The 16810-nt window shown below is 38.8% G+C and overlaps 1 long non-coding RNA gene across 1 annotated transcript; it reads right to left on the bottom strand.

The window, feature by feature from the left end:
- Window positions 1-289: 289 nt before the first annotated feature.
- Window positions 290-745, bottom strand: LOC135426179 (uncharacterized). The gene is made up of 2 exons (XR_010435859.1): window positions 566-745; window positions 290-504 (listed from the first exon to the last, which is right to left on the bottom strand). It is a non-coding gene; the product is annotated as an uncharacterized LOC135426179 (long non-coding RNA).
- Between the last annotated feature and the right edge of the window lie 16065 nt (window positions 746-16810).

The following is a 16810-nucleotide window of genomic DNA, read 5'->3' on the forward strand; positions in this document are numbered from 1 at the left end:
GGGTACAAAAGCTCCATTAAATGTATCTTCCAGACGATCTTCCATACCAATGGTAGACGCAATGCCATATATTAACCGCATAATCACAAGTCGTACAAAATTTGGTGCACTGGTGCCCGATATTTGTTTTGAAGTTTGTAAATCAATGAATTTATTGCTATGGTAATTCACGTTGTCATAAGTAGATGCAGCAAGTGTCGGTGAAAGAACATAAAAAATTAGAGCTTGAATTATTTTCCTCATTTTATACAGAGAATAAAACAGATTCCAAGCAAAGATCAAGTGGCACTTTTATTATGTTGACAGCCTCAATAGTAAATTTTGTTATGAGCTTTGGTAGTTTTTTTTTGGTTTTCAGTTTTCAGTTCACGTTAAATATTTCTCTTAGAGCATCAATATGCATTATAGTGTTTGTACACTCAAAATTTAAAAATCATTGTACACTTATGAATGAGGACGCATTTCTGGCATGTAAGTAAACATAAATTTGATTAGGATGACGAGCTGAAATTACGTTTATATATATGACCTTCTGCCTAGCAAACTAGTTTATTAATATACATACTTTTTCCACATTCATATACACATCGTTTTATGCACACATTAAGTTAACATTTTATTTGCCATGTTTCAAAAACAAATCATAAATAATGAGCATCATTGAGAATATTGTCGATATAGTCGACTTACTAATAAATTTTTTTGAATTGAAAGTTTTCAAAAATACGGTAGCGCTGCTGTATAATGCAAAATAAATTGTTCTACATTAAACTTGTCCCGAGTCCATGAAATCGATAAAAATCGTAATCAAAATATGTTTATCTTAGCATATACATATGTATTTTTAAGGTCTTTGGAGCTACAGCCACCAAATTTGGCATGTAGGTATTCGTATAGTATAAAACAATTAAATAACGGAGTTAAATATTGAAGTCAATCTTTATTGAGCATCTTGGTCTGTCGACTGCTTCATATATACAAGTTATCATAACTTTAATCTCTACCACTTAGTTCAAGGTCTACAGCAGCGACACCTACAGAATGCTGACTTAGCTCCGATGCGAGTGTCAAAATTCGTCAATAGCTATATTGCATCGATCAGTAAGTTTTCAGCGTACGTGTCCGCTTTTGTGTTACTTTCTAAATTGTTTGTGTAAGCTCCCCCTTAATAAAATTATGGCCGTCACGGATTTCTATAACGATAGTCTTGACGCCAAAGTAGTGCACCTGCTCAGTATTGGCCTAGAAAGCAACCTGGATAAACCTTAATTTCTTCTGCAAACTAAGGTTTTTGGAATTCAATAAGAAAATACAATAAGTTTTCATTCTGGAATTTTTTGATATGATATATGTTACGCTAATATTAGTGAGATATTCATATCTTATTTAATTTACAACAATGTCATTAAGAATTGTAGGGCTGATAAGGTGTATTTTTGATAGAGTTATTGCTTGTATTAAATATTCGAAATATAAATTATTATTCTGTTTATTTTTTTCCATTTTGCTAAAGTTGTTTGGTACTTTTGTTCGGTTTTTATATCGTCTGTTTTCTGAATGCTATTTAAGGAGCTTCAGATTTCATTTAGATGGCCTTGAATTTTTGTGGTAATTTGCATCTGGTTATTTACAGAGTCTACTAGCTGGCCTTGATGGAACTTGAACTGTTCCCATTCGTAAAATCAGGATTACCTGCTATGTCCAATGGCAAGTTATGTCTCTATGTGTCTTAGGTCCGTGGTGATGATCTGTTCAGTGTATTTTTAGTCTTGTCGGATTAGATTTTGTAAAAAGTGTTCGCCAAACATTCTCAAGTCGTCGTCTACTATTAGTATGTTGTGAGAGTGTGAATAATCGTTCAGCTTTAAGGCACAAGTGAATGTCGTCAAAATTATTTTGAGTAGTAACTGCCTTACTTAATCTTGTATTTTTGGACCACCCTCCCTAATAAAAACCCTCCCCCAAATAGGAACAATGGGCAAGACATTTTGAAAACCATCTGACTTACATGTCTTCCGGACAGAACGCCAACCCCTGAGGCAGACCCCCTCAAAAGAAAGTAAAGGAATCTAGTGGACATAAAGTAGGCGGTCACCTTCGCGGCCCATCCAGAGGAGCGATTCACGCCTTTCAGCTTCGACACAGAAGAAGAGATTGTCAAGACCATAGCCGATGTATCCTCTGAACCCTAGCATGACTTCCTCAATCGTAATTACTACATAGGAGCTGGAAAGAGTGTTTCAACGCCTGAAGCCAAATAATGCCCCGGGATATGATTAAGTGTGCAATCGTACACCAAAAGCGCTTCCTATAATGCAGAAGCTGGAGGACGACTCAGAGTCATGTCGGCCGATCCTAGAACCTGCGCTATCTAAGGTCTGGGGAAGACTTGTCGTAGAATGACTTAAGGAGTCTTGGCGCCAAATTCCAGGCCATCATTGCTGATTCCTCGCTGGGCAAGGAACCACGGAGCAGCTTCACAAGGTGGTCAACCACGATCTGGAGTAAGGGCATAACAATCCCCCAATACGGCTATTTTTATTCCCGCTCTTTTCCGCAGTACTCTCAGTAGTTACAGCATCGCAGGAGTGTGCCCAGCTAAAAACATCTCAGTATGCTTTACAATTAGAAGATGAGCGAAACAAATTACCCGATTACACCTTTGCAAAGCGCTCAATTTTCGCCAGCCACATCAATAAAATTTTTCTACGCTGGCAAATAAAGTTGGCTAAGCCAAAATTGCTCCTCAACCTTTTCATAAAACTTTCCCTTGCTTGTAGATGCTTAGCTTATATGCTGTAGCACCCATCTATTGATGCACTATACAGATCTTGGGCTTGGCAGCTCCATACTATCGAAAAAGAGTCCATATGACGTGCGCAACAGTGTCTTCACAGAGCCCTGAAGATCCCCACAGCGCACTAAACAAAAATCGACTAGCCGCACACGCCAACAGGCTCGCCAGCAACCTTAAAGGTGCCCGTTCCTTCAGGAGACTAAAGAAAATAATTTTGCCCAGATACTTTCGCACATAGATCTCTACATGGGAACTTTGAATTATCACCTCCAACTTCATTTTATATCCTTACCGTTCGGGTGAATAATGTTTTTCTAAGGCTTATAAAATTTCCAAGAGGAAGAATATTATCGTAATTAAATTTTCAAGACTCTGTAGTTAGTTTGATTAATGTTCTTTTTATGCCGAAAGTAAACACAAAAATACGTCCATAAATTTTGGTCACACAGGACAGGGGCAACTCTTTTGGACTAAAACACCCACAGGTGTATGAAACAAACATCTAATCTAGAGTCATCCCATTGTGGCCCCACTTAAAGCAGCTTAAAATAAAACTGAGGAAATTGATAAGAAGTAAAAAGCTTGACTGTTCCGATCACCACCCAGATCGCTTCTAATGTGTAGTCGAAAAACCATTATTGGCCAGCCAAACAGCTTATTTCTGGGTTGTGGGTTGGAGGTCTCATGGAGGTCGTCTTCAGTGGTAAAAAGAGCCATCCGACATATCCCGATCCCCCATCTTCCCATTCACCATATCATCGACTTCATCACTATCACATTCTCACCTATATCAAAACCGCATATCCAGTGCATTTAAAATATTGTTATAAATTAACAGCCGGAACCAGGAGTGAGTTCAGTGCCATTAGTTCTAAGCCCTCTGAAAAGAAAACCACATTATATGCATCTAGCTAGAGGGAAGCTAAAAATCTAGCATAATTTATTTTTTTATTAAAATTTTGTTAGGTACAAACGACATTTTCGGGCTTGTGAACTTCCGAAAACTTTCTAGTTTGTTGCGCGTATCTGGCGTAAGTACACATGGCTTCCAGCTATATGACAGTGTGCAAGGGATCAATCTAGTTTGGTAATTTGGTAATTTAATTATGCATTCATTCATATATAAATATATAATTACATATAAAACTGTTAGTCGTAACTGACTGATTGATTGGTGGTCAACGCACAGCCCCCATCGTAAGAAAGGGTTTTGGGAAACTCCACCCGCAAATAAGGAAAATTACGAAAAACATTTATGTGACATTTTTTTGTTTACCATCCGATCGGCCTCAAACTCATTTTCAAAGATATATGCTTAACTCATTTGAGGAGTGTTTCACACTTTCTGGAAAATCCATTCCTCCTTGGTATAAATAAATAATGCGGATCAATGATTTTTTGAGCAAAGTTATAAGTTTGGTCCGATTGGCTTCAAACTTATTTTCAAAGCCATATATAGGAATTTAGTGAATATGTGTTTCAGTGATTTTGGAAATTTCAACCGTTATAGTGGTAAACTACGCTCCAAGCTCATTTTCAAAGATCTGAGAGGTGTTTCAAACTTTTCGTAATGTCTACCCCTCTTGAATGTAATCTTGAATGTAAAATGCGGATCAAAAGTTGAGTGTCCGAACTTTTGGATGTTTGCAACTATCTCAAAGAAAATTAATTTGTGACGTGTTTCACACTTTTCGGAAAACCCACTTCTCCTAGATGAAAAATGGATGTCAAAGGTTGTTCGGGCGAAGTCTCGGGATTTTTTTGATCGACCGCAATCTGGGTAAATTAGTAATATGCAAAATTTCGAGCCCAAATTTGCCACAGGTAAGGCCGGGTAATACCCACTAGTAGTGTTGAGTGTTATTTAAGCCAAACTTGTGTCGTTGACATAGTAGGACCTGGAATGCAGCGTGGGACAGGAAACTCTTGCAGCCGACATCTTTGGTACAAGGTTCTGGATACTCCGAAGACCAAAGAGGAACCTAGGAAGCCTGCTGTGCTCGGCACTGGGGTTCAATGGACCGATATAGAAAGGTATGTTGCGTAATTCGTAAATCATTAGTCAAGTCGACTTTAAGGCACAATGTGCCCCACAAATTTGATTATAGCCTCACGTGATAACACTGAGTGATTGTCCAAGATAGATTTGTACATCCAGCCAATTGGAGCGGCGAAAAAGATCACCCATTTTGTGTCTAGCGGTAAACTAAAATGGGAAGTAGAATTCTTCGGCAGTTGACCAAAACTGTCAGTAAATTTGGTGCCACTGGTAGCCAAGAGCCCGCGGAACTTGTTCCGTCTTGACTTTATGGTTGCGGCTCTTCATGGAGTATGGTGGCTGAGGTTTATATCCAAATCGCGGGTAGAGCTTTGCTCGACGTGGAGTTGCGTTTCAACCAAATTGTACAATTAAGGTCTTAGAAAGGCATCACCTCCCACCAATGAGGGAATGTATTGTCCAACATGCATTCAATTGGTACCGAAGGTTTACTGTGCAAGCAGTGTCCCGGAGGGGCGCTAGCCGACGCATTCTTTCAGCTTGCTTTATTTTCGAATACCGTGAGATTGACCCATCATCGCAGGTACTCACGTGAAACGCACTAACTTTCTGTGCTTGGCATTGTAAGTTAGAATAAGAAACACACAAATGTAATGATAAGTAAATAATAAAATAAAACAAGGGAAAATACAACAAAAAATTTATTATTAAAAATAAATTAATAAAACCAATAAATGAAATATACAATAGAATTTCCCTCTGAGGGGCGAAGTCCATCTTATACCTTTACTGGTCTCTGGGTGTAGCACCCGGGAGTATAAGAACCAAAACCTTAAGTAATTACAAGCACGGCATTTTAAATCGAAAGTTTGATGTCTAGTATTGGGAAAGTCAAAAACGTTATCCCGAACATTAGGAGTAGGATTATAATCAGTACAAGCCAATCTGACGTTATGGAAGACCTCAACAAAGAACTACAAGAAACAACCACTCAGAATGCCCGATGCGGTTCGTTTTTTACTATCACACGACGGTTACCCGAAGACACTAAGCAAATTCATTACCAATTTGGAAGAAACCCTACTTTTTATATGAGGAAGGAAAGGGGACATGGCTACAAAGAGCGGCCCTCAATTGGGGATTAAAAAGCGCATATTTACCCACTCTTCTGAATGTATTACATAATCTAATACATGAACAATTTTCCATACAAGCTCAGCATGCGAAATAATATTGTCTCTGTTCAAGCTAACAGAAACCAAAGTTTCCAAGCCCATGCTTATTGGAACAAATAAATATTTGTTCGCTTATACCTGTTTAAATACATTCTTGACAAGTATTAAAGATTATAGCGAGATTTACTTTCAAGAAAAGAGATGGAGGCAAGAAATAAATCAAGTAGCATACAGGAAACATGGCCCTCTGTCGAACATGTAATAATCAAGCCGTTATAATGACAAATTCTAACCAAGACACGGAGGACAGAGAGACTATGCTTAGAACCAAACCAAACGACAAAGACAATTACAAGCACAAGCAAAACAATAACGTGCCAGCAACTATGCCTAGGGACGAGCGATCGAAGCGCTACAACCTACAAAGTAACGAAAGGTACGAAAATACAAATACAGGAATCTTTAGAGGATCCATGCGGAACATTGAACAGAACAAATCACACGAATTACACAATATAGAGGAGGACTTGAACTTTTAAACAAATGCGTTAAAATTCAAACGGATTACTTAGTTCAAGAAAGACAATTTTCGCCCTTACCATACTTTTTATTTCATTCAGTTTCGGGAAACCTCGCAAAACTTCTGGTGGGTACGGGTGCAACCTTTTCCTTTATCAGCCCAAAATTTATTTCTGTCTCCTGTTTGGTCAAGTAACAGCAGAGACAACACCGACGGCTGCGGACATCATCCAAGCAGAAAATAACAATCATAATTACAGCCTAAGAGCAAATAGTTTTTGCGCGCTCTTTGTAAGCTGCTGCCCACTCTCTTTCTGCATTGCTTTGCTTTGCATTGACTCCCGCTGCCTACGTGGATGATCTCATTTCTGGTGGTAGCTGTGTTCAAGAAGCGATTGAGATATTGAATCAAACATCAGGACTACTCGCCAAGGGGAACTTTAGGCTGCGAAAATGGTGTTCTAGCGACACAGCTGTACTCCAAAACATACCGGAAGAGGATAGAGGAACGCTGCTTAAGTTTGACGATGGCAGTGACATCACGAAAACGTTAGGCCTCGTTTGGGATCCCGCTTCAGACTGTTTCCCCTTCTCCTTCTCGCCACTGAGTTTGCCCTCCAGACTGACAAAACGGTCGATACTCTCCGCAATTGCTCGCTTTTACGACCCACTTGGTCTTGTTGTTCCCGTAATAACAAAATCGAAAATTTTTATGCAGGATCTCTGGAGAGAAAAACTGGACTGGGATGAGAGCCTGCCCGTACACTTAAGCACAGCCTGGGTCAACTTCTGCGCTGATTTTGAGTATACTCAGCAATTCCAGTATCCCCGTCGAGCACTCTCATCAGACAGTACAGTGGAGATTCACGGATTTTGTGATGCCAGCCTAAGCGCTTATGAAGCAAAGTGCCATGGCAACACCAGCATGCGTCTCTTATGCTCCAAATCGCGTGTCGCGCCTGTGAAAACCATCACTGTACCAAAGCTGGAACTCTGCGGAGCTGCATTATTGGCTCAACTTCTCAGCGAAATATGCCAAATGAAAGTGTTCGACTGTCGGTATTACTGTTGGTCAGACTCTGCCGTGACTTTGGCTTGGATTCGCAATGATGCTTCGAAATTCAATGTTTTCGTTGCCAACCGATTCGCAGCCATCCAAGAGCTCACCACTGGAATGGAATGGCATCATATTCCCACTGAATTAAACCCGGCGGATATAATTTCACGGGGAGCGCTGCCTAGTGAGCTCTTCCGGTCTCCATTATGGGCCCATGGTCCGAGTTTTCTCAGTAAGGGAAAGGAAGAGTGGCCTGCCTCCTGTGTACCTGTCGAATCCTTACCAGAACTTCGACACAAGGTACTCCTCGGAACTGCAGCGCAACCTGATCTGCAAGTTCATCAATTCGTTTTCCAAGCTGCAGCGGGTCTTTGCTTATGTTTACAAATTTGTAAATCGAATCCGAGGAGCTGAACTAACTGTTGACCACTTGCATCATGGCACACATTGGTTGCTGCGGTCAGTGCAAATGGCTACTCTTAGCGATGACTACAAGGCATTGAAAAAAGGAAGGCATGTCAAACCGTCTAGCTCAATGGCCTCTCTTGCACCATTCCTTGACGACTTCGGCCTACTCCGCATCGGTGGACGGCTGAAAAACTCGTCGTTGGACTTCTCAGCGCAACATCCGATTATATTTCCCCGTCAGCATCCTGTGACGCGAGCAATCATAGTTCACTTTCATAAACGAAACTTACACGCTGGACCTCGCGCTTTATTGTCTTCGATTCGGCTCCAGTACTGGCCCATTGGCGTTCGAAAAACAGTCTCCAGTATTGTTGCCAAATGCATAATCTGTTTTCGTGCCAAGCCACGATTGGCAGAGCATATAATGGCAGACCTACCAGCTGATCGTCTTGATACATCGTATCCCTTTATGGTCACTGGCGTTGATTACTGTGGACCATTTTACTACAAGAACGAAGTGCGCAACAGGCCACCAGTGAAATGCTATATCAGTCTGTTCATATGTTTCGCTAGAAGGGCGGTGCACTTAGAGCTTGTAAAGGATTTGTCCACAACATCGTTTCTAAAAGCCCTAAAACGTTTCATCCTGACTAGCTCTCGACCTTCAAGGATCTGGTCTGACAATGCGACAAACTTCGTAGGTGCCAAGAACGAACTAGCAGATCTGAGCCGCCTGTTCCTGAGTGACGAGCATGTCAAGGCCGTTAATGAGTTTTGCCTATCCGACTCAATTGAATGGTTGTTCATCCCTCCTCGCTCTCCGCACTTTGGCGGACTATGGGAAGCCGCTGTGAAGACTGCTAAGCACCATTTTTATCGATCTGTTGGCTCTTCCATTTTGGATTTCGATTCGCTGAGCCCGATCTAAGGTAGCTTAACTTCAATCGGCTTAATTATTTTCAGCGCGTCACATATCTCCAACAAGTATTCTGGGCCCGTTGGCGCGAAGAATATTTGACGCTTCTTCAACAGCGCTCCAAATGGCGCACTCCTCAGCCTGGACTCTCCATTAACGATGTTGTCCTTGTAAAGGATGAGAATCTACCGCCGCTGAAGTGGCCACTAGCTAGAGTGCAAGAGCTGATCTCTGGATCTGATGGGGTATCCAGAGTTGCTGTGCTTCAAACTGCGACTGGACTCATACGTAGAGCTGTACGAAAGCTGTGTTTGCTGCCCAAACAGGATGATGTTGAAAGCCCTTGCCTTCCAACGGGGGAGAATGTTTGGTCAAGTAACAGCAGAGACAACACCGACGGCTGCGGAAATCATCCAAGCAGAAAATAACAATCATAATTACAGCAAATAGTTTTTGCGCACTCTTTGTAAGCTGCTGCCCACTCTCTTTCTGCATTGCTTTGCTTTGCATTGACTCCCGCTGCCCTTCGCTCTAACCGGCGAGCGTCTTATTGGAGTTTCGTTTCGTTCGCTTTACATATTGTCATAGTTTTTAGTTTGATCGCAACCTAGGCACAACTAATTCGAGTTGGCTGCCAAGCAACAATATAAAAACATAATCTCTACTAATAAATATATACGAAAACAAATATACATAAGTGTTTGAATTTCGCTGCACACACGCAGTTAGAATTAATTAGTTGCAAAAAAGCTTGCAACTACACAGTCTCCAATAAAATCAACTTTCAAAATCCAATTTCAATTAAGACAGTACTAAACATACATATTCTACACCAAAAAACAATATTACCACTATTCAAGTAAATCCATCATAACACACTCAATTCAATTCAATCCTTGTTTCGATGGAATAATTGGAATGGACATATAAACTAACTTATTCTATATTCTAATCTAATTAGTAAATAAAAGGGCTTCAGAACTTCACATTCTGGACAAACCATACCGTTAATCAACTGCCAGTACGCATTTCAACTGGCGCATTTTGGTGCGAACAACCATTATCTCTTAAGGCATTCTTAGAACTGGAGGAGTTTACCAGGCCAACGAAAACCTAAGTTATATGGAAGCGTTAACTACTCGCAAGAATAACAAAAATTGTACTCGATGCACAATTAGAAGTTGACAAATACATTTAAGAAGAATACGTAGATATAAACGCCATTTCCGATATGAACGACAATGCTCACTGCCGTTCAAAACATTTGAATAGTGAAGAAATAACGGCGTTCTATGCTGAAGGAGAAAAACTCACCTTTATCAATTAGTTAAGTACAAGACAAAGACTACAGATGAGGTCTCTACGAAACCTACCCGATATGATCTAATAAAAAGCCACGAAATTCAAAGACTAATTGCAAAGCATCTAGAGCAAAGCATTGTAAGAAACAGCCACTCCCAATGGAGTGCACCAATTTTTCTAGTTTTAAATAAAAGCTAGACGCCTCCAGTCAGAACAAGTAAGAGGCTGTAGTCGGGAGCTCCCGACTAGGTAATACCCCGAACCCTTTTTTTTGCCAACTCCAAATGAAGTTCGCGCTACACGCTCGTTTGCTTTACCGGTTAAAAAAATCGTTCGCTCCCTAGGAATCGAACCTGTAATAGCTCGCAGCACTTGCAAACGCCTCTACTAGACAGCTACACCAAAAAAAAAAAAAAACAATTAAAATAACAGCACATTAACACATTAACAATGCTTTTGATAGAATTCTATAAAGACACGCGTGAATGTGTGTGTACATGCATACATTAAGTGGCAGCTAGTGCAAAGCCACTGACACGTGGGTTGCCAATATATATAAAACCATACGTTTTCTTTAATAATTTTTGTGTTTATTATTATTATGCTATCTTATTATGCTATAGAATATCCGTATTCTCGAAAAAGGTAAATTGCAACAAAATTGTGGATTTAATTGGGGGGCAATACAAATTGGTTTATTAATTTGTTTTAACGCTAAGTGCTGGTAGCGAGGAGGTGGCGATAGCTATAAAATGAAAGACACTTGATATATATATATATATATATATACTATTCTAGTAGTTACATTTCGAGTTAGGTGACTCTAGCTCTTATAACTTACGAGATATGCTCTAAAAACAGGATTTTACTTGGAAACGGAGCAAGTTATCGAATATCGGAAACAAACTCGTTCTGCGCGATCACTAGGCGGAGCTACGTTCTAAATTTCAAGCCTCTAGCTCTTATAGATTCTAAGAGGACAGACGGACGGATAGACAGACAGACTGATATGGCTACATCGACTGTCAATGCTGATCAAGAATATGTATACTTTATGAGGTCGGAGATGCTCCTTCTGTCTGCTACATACATTTGCACAAAAGCATTATACCCTTTTTACCCATTTGTAATGGGTTCAGGGAATAAAAACTGTTTTGTTTATATGGACGATATTATAATTTTTTCATCATTCTTACAAGAACACGTAATACACTTAAGGAATGTTTTTACTAGGATACTATAGGAATTTCATTGAAGACTTTGCGAGGTTGACAAAACAATTAAAGGGACATAAGACAGTGGGGATAGATGAGGAAAAGCCTTTGAACACTGTAAGATCCTGTTGTGCAATGAATCAATACAAATGTACCAAGACTTCAATAAACCATTTAGATTGACAACGGACGCAAGCAATTACGCGAAAGGTGCAGTATTATCACAGGGAACCATTAAAAACGACATGCGGAATAAATTACACAGCAGTAGAAAAAAAATGTAAGCAATAGTGTAGGCAATAAAAAAAATGACAGATTTGAACTTACTAGTCATGTTTATGACGGGAGACGCACCAATAAAAGGGATAATGACTCGATTTAAGAATAAAATAAGAAAAATCACGGAGAAGACATTTAACTTGCAGATAATGACAAAATGGCTAAAGGACATTTTACGACCCAATAAAATAAAATCAGCCTACTTTGCACATAGCAAGTTATATAAAGTATAGGCAACAATAATAGCACCAGAACTCTACGGAAGAATAAGAAGAAGCAATAAGCTATCATATAAGTAGTATCATATAAGTTCCAACAGGGACAGACGAAACAACAGCACATCTCAAAATATTATACTATTACCCACAAAGCCAAAGTAGGACAAACTTTAAGAAACTGCGACATTTGCGATACACTAAAATATAACAGACACCTAAAAAAAATAATATTTAAAATACCTGAAATCCTGTGCAAGCCATTAGACATCATTCACACAGATTTATATTTCATTAATTCCAAATATGTTGTGACCATTGTAGATAAATTCTCGAAATTTGTTGCGGGATTCACCATTCCATCAAGTGACTGAATAATCTCAACTACTGAATAAAAGCCTTTATAGCGACCAATGGCCTACCCAAGAAAATCGTATGCGGCCAATGAGTAGAATTTGCAGCCAAGTACAGTATAGAACTACACTATACTTCATTCCCACAATCAACAAGCAAAGCTCCAATAGAACTAAGCTCGACACTAACAGACACCTGCAGAGTTTTAGACGCAAAGAAGAAAAAACGATTACCTCAAAAGACTCCACAAATTCCAAAACAAACTATACCCAGTAGTGAAAGAAAAAGAAGAAGCTACCAGAAAACAAACGAAATGAAAGAATTAATAAAGAACGAAAAGCAATAAGAGGAATAACAGGAAACATGGACGCAACCGCAAACAAACATTAATTATCAAAAAGAAAAAGTATTCATAATGAAAACATCGAATTGCAAATAATACAATGAATAATAAAAATAATCTATAATTTAGATTTTGCATTTAATCGTATTAACAAAATAGCAAAAAGCATCTTACTCTCGAAACTTGGAATATTACCAAGATTGATATCAGAAAAAGATGAGTTAGTCAAACTAAAAACAATATTTGCAAAACAAAATATTAAATTAAATACAATAGAAAATATCTACGAACTTTTAAAAAATGGATGTAACATTTAACAGTTCATCCATACCAAATATCAGGAAAATTTTTTATTCGCAAGAATAATTCCATTACCCATAAATAAAAAACTTTTTGTAATATTACCAACAGTTATTAGTTATATAAGAAATACAATTGATGGCCACAATAAAATTATCCAAAATAGGCGAAACTTATTACTGGCATAAGTCAAATTTCGTAAATGACAAGTACCTGGGCCCATTGCTAGAAGAAAGTAAGTCCGTCTGCAACACAATAGGGGAGCAGAAAGATGGAGAAATTTTAAAACTAGAAAAAGTATTCATTCATATTCACTTCAAGACCAATAAAAATAAATTGTGATTGTTGGATATAACCCAACGTTAAATGTACAATTAAAATAAAAACCCTAACGTTTCATGATAGCAATATAACCACAACAGACCACTATAATATAATATTTAAAAATAGTGCAAAAATTTAAAACAACAACACAAGAGAGGAACTTAATTTCCAAACCCTGCAATTAGCAACCAACGAGAGTCAGAAATAAATATAAGAATTAAAAATAACAACCGTTAGACAGTCTTACTTCTTACTTACTTACTTCTTACTAAAAGCACTATTAACAACAATAACATAACTTTTCAAATCAAGAAAAAAGACAATTCTTTACACCGGCAATACCGACATCGGTAGTAACGTCGCCAGTGATTCCATCACTTCACACCGGGGGGAAGGAGTTACCACATTAGCACACCCACCCTCGAAACCGCTTAGAATTCGACCCTATACTCGAACCACTTTAGCAATTCGATCAGAGTACCCCAGATTCGACACAAGTATCCAGCCCTGAAAGTGTCAATAGGACAGCACTTAGGGCGTCAACCATTTCGAATTAAATACAACTAAGCGTAAATACATAGGTTGCCTAAGTCTAGATAAATACATAAGACGTGATCGACAACCGTATATGGATCCGTAAGTCTATAAGACAAATTAATAAATGTACACTCAAACAGAGCAGTTTGTTTCAAAACCCACATCTTGCCTAGGAAGGACATTTTTATTCAAGGGAACGTCGAACAACATTAAATACTGGTAGACGAGAGAAGACCTCTATAGGATCGTCGCCAACATTTACCGGGATTAGAGAAGATTTCTACAAAGTCTAAAACAGCACTTATCCGACCACGAGGCGTTAACTCGCGCTTCCGGTACAGCTCTACATTACTACTCTCGTTACTGAAAGAAGTTTACCAATGAAAACTGCCATGTATGCAAGCCATAAATCACTGCACACTCTACACCTACGGGCCATATTTCTTTGTTAAAAGCAATCATACACGTTATCATATCTGTTTTTTGTAAATAACTTAGGCTATAAGATAACGCGAAGGCGATTAGACTTAAAAAAAAAAATTATTACTGTAGAGTATTTCAAGTGTGGCAGACGCTTTATCATGAATAAAAATCAAGAGTTTCGGAGAAATGATTCAAAAAGAAACTAAAACTCGTGGTTTTTCTCTTTTTTTTTTACAGAAAAATGGGTAATTTTAAAGTGCTTGAATCAGAAGCCGGAGCACATGACACTCGACAATCTCAAATATCATCAGATAGACAGCTCTTCTCTTGACACTTAAACAATTTAAAAGCTTAGAGAGAAATGACCCAAAAAAGGTAAGAGTAACGCTACTCCAAAAAATAACCGAAGAGGATAAAGATTATGAGGCTCAGATAGAGTACCGTCCAAATATTATATTCATCCATTGTAAGGAGCCCACATAGCAAAATATTATTACTGACCCCTAATGACACGTTCAGTGATTTAATGATTTAAAAACTTGATTAAAATGAAATGAAACAGCTTAGTTCAGAAAAAGCAAGAGGCTCCAGTTGGGAGTTCTCGACTAGGGGATATCCTTCTACAAACACCAAATGCAGTTCACGCTGCGAACTCGTTTGCTTAAGCAGTCTTAAAATTAAAAAAAAAAAGTTCCCTCATTAAGACTCGAACCCGGTACAGACCGCGCTAGTCGTACTCGTACTCGTACTCGAACTCGTAAATGACCGCACTACTTCCCACAGCCTCACCACAACAGGCATACAACAATTCATTGCAAATGAACAAAAGAAGGTTTTAAAATAATAGCACATAAACACTGCACAATACAAACAATACAACCGCAATTGTAATGCACGTTTTCTTACATAACTTTTGTGTTTGTTAACGAATATTGATGCAATTTTCAACAGTAGATATTATTGCACTATGCAATATTTGCAAATCTCAAAAAGTTAACTGCAACAAAACTATGTCTTAAAATGGTGGGTAGTAAAAATTTTGCTTATTAGTTTTATAGTTATGGGTGAACTGGGCCGATAGCTATAAAAAGAAACATACTTGATATATATATATAGAAACAAGGCATGTTTGCGATTATGCGAAACAAACTCGTACTGCGCGGGCACTTAGAGGACCAACGTTATTTATTTTTTACTGGTTCTCAGATCCTTGCGGTTCAACAAACGGATGGATGGACGGTTGGATGGACAGACATTCACAGAAATTCTTGCAATTTGCTATAGCTGCCAGCTAACAAGTATCATTATAAGCACACTTTTCTTTAAAAACTTTTGTGTTTCTTAATCGATCTTAATGAAATTTTCAAAAGTAGATCTTATTATGCTAAAGAATATTCGTATTCTTTCAAAAAGCCAATTCCATTAAAATTTTGCCGAACATTAGTGGTTAGTCTAAATTGGTTTATTTATTTGATTTATAGTTATGGGGTGATGGCTGGGGTGGCGATAGCTATAAAATTAAAGATGCTTGATAAATATACTATTGTAAAGTAGTTTCTTGGCCGGGGTAATAAGTCAATCTTACCAGGTCCACTCTATAAGAAATTTGCAGTTTGCCGAGACGGGAAGCTGAACAGGGGGGTAAGGAGCCGTAGGGATAACTCCGCCACAGAGTGGTTGCTAACACTAGTAACGAAGGAGAGGGGGGCCGCTGGGATCGCTCCGCCGTGGATAGGTTAAGGTAGGTCAGCGTGATGGGTACTGCTGGGATCGCTCCGCCGCAGAACGAAAGGCCTGGAAACGCACAATTCCTACGAGAAACAACACGCAAACTCTGATTCGCTTTGTATATTTCCTAAGCTTCTTTGGCCCTGCTGCACCGCCAGTTCTCGACCACTATTTCCTAACCTTGCAGCTAGCTCGCGGTTCCTCTGAGTCTGTTTGTCGTTACGTTCGCACGTCTAATACTCATGCTTGCTGATTCCAAAGTGAAGTTGCTGATCAGCTTCAGCGGCTCACGACCCATTTTCGCTCTTTTTCGTACTGCGGCGAAAATTCTCTCTCTCTACAATTCGCTCACTTCTACTCCTAACAATGTTAACAGTCAGAGTTGCAAGTGATTCTATTTTATTTGCAATCGGCCTCTCTTAATTTAATGAATGTTCTCTTAAACCATAAGTAACTTTATTTCATATTTCGCTATACTTCATTGTTTACTCTTAACCTATGATTATTGTATATTTTTAGAATATTGGTGGGTCTATTGTGTCTCCGCGTCACACTATTATAGAAGCTTCATGCCTAATTTGGCGACTGTTGAAACCTAAGATATTTGCTCAAAAAACATGATTTCGTTATTGATTTCTATCGATTAATTGGAAACGGGGCAAGTTATTGATAATCGGAAAGAAATTTGTCCCGTGCGGGCACTAAGAGGACTTACGTTCAAATTTTAAGTCTTTAGCTCTAATAGATTCTGAGATCCTTGCGTTCATACATACGGACGGCCGGACAGACAGACTGACATGGCTAGATCGACTTGGCTGTTGATGCTGATAAAGATATATAATTTATGGGGTCGAGGATGCTCCTTTATGTCTGTTACATACATTTGTTCAAACATATTATACCGTTTTAACCCATTTTTA

This window comes from Drosophila montana, unplaced genomic scaffold, assembly GCF_035044405.1.
Source record: "Drosophila montana isolate Dmon_TW-CO22-7 unplaced genomic scaffold, ASM3504440v1 contig_198_1, whole genome shotgun sequence".
NCBI lineage: Eukaryota > Metazoa > Arthropoda > Insecta > Diptera > Drosophilidae > Drosophila > Drosophila montana.